We start from the raw sequence: 561 nt of genomic DNA on the forward strand, positions 1-561 counted from the left end.
TCCAGCCAGCACAACAAGTACACTGTAATTTCTTACACCAGGATGACTGCCCAATGGCCTCCCCTCGCTTTTAAGGGGTCAATGATGAACGGGAAAGCTCCACACGTCGGTCATCCGCAACTCCACAGAGTTCGCGAGCTGGCATTCCCCGAGGCTCTTCCTGAAAGGAAAGCCTCTTCTTTCAGCTGGGGCAGGTGTGAACGTGATGCCAAGCACGGCGCCTTTTCCCGCTCCCTGTAAGGGGAGTTTTCGAGGAAATCCCTCTCGACCCACACATCCCTGAAGCAAAGCCCGCGGCTGGAGAGAGAGACGGACGATGCCAGCTTCCGCGTGGATGGAGGAGAAGAGAGGGGGCAAGCAGCGGAGGCAGCGCGGTATCCGGAGGGTGGAAGCGGGGCGGTACCTTTCGGAGAAAGCTGGCGACCACCTGCTCGAAGGGGTACTTGTACACCTGGTGCACGTCCACAGTCTAGACACTGAAAATCAAATGAACATATCAGCAAGCTGACATTCCTTCTAAACAGGCCCCCTATAGCAAAAAAATGTTAACCAGTGTCCTCC

General features: G+C 55.6%; 1 protein-coding gene across 3 annotated transcripts in view; it reads right to left on the bottom strand.

Moving 5' to 3' along the window:
* Positions 1–476, bottom strand: part of PRELID2 (PRELI domain containing 2) — a 94204-nt gene extending 93728 nt beyond the window's left edge. For 2 of the 3 annotated variants that reach the window (XM_012001525.1, XM_012001526.1), the window contains exon 1: positions 404–468. The gene's annotated coding sequence lies outside the window, so the exon portion shown is untranslated. Of the gene's footprint in view, positions 1–403 lie in introns of all 3 variants that reach the window. The other variant, XM_012001524.1, reaches the window with a different exon arrangement.
* Between the last annotated feature and the right edge of the window lie 85 nt (positions 477–561).

This window comes from Mandrillus leucophaeus, unplaced genomic scaffold, assembly GCF_000951045.1.
Source record: "Mandrillus leucophaeus isolate KB7577 unplaced genomic scaffold, Mleu.le_1.0 Scaffold663, whole genome shotgun sequence".
NCBI lineage: Eukaryota > Metazoa > Chordata > Mammalia > Primates > Cercopithecidae > Mandrillus > Mandrillus leucophaeus.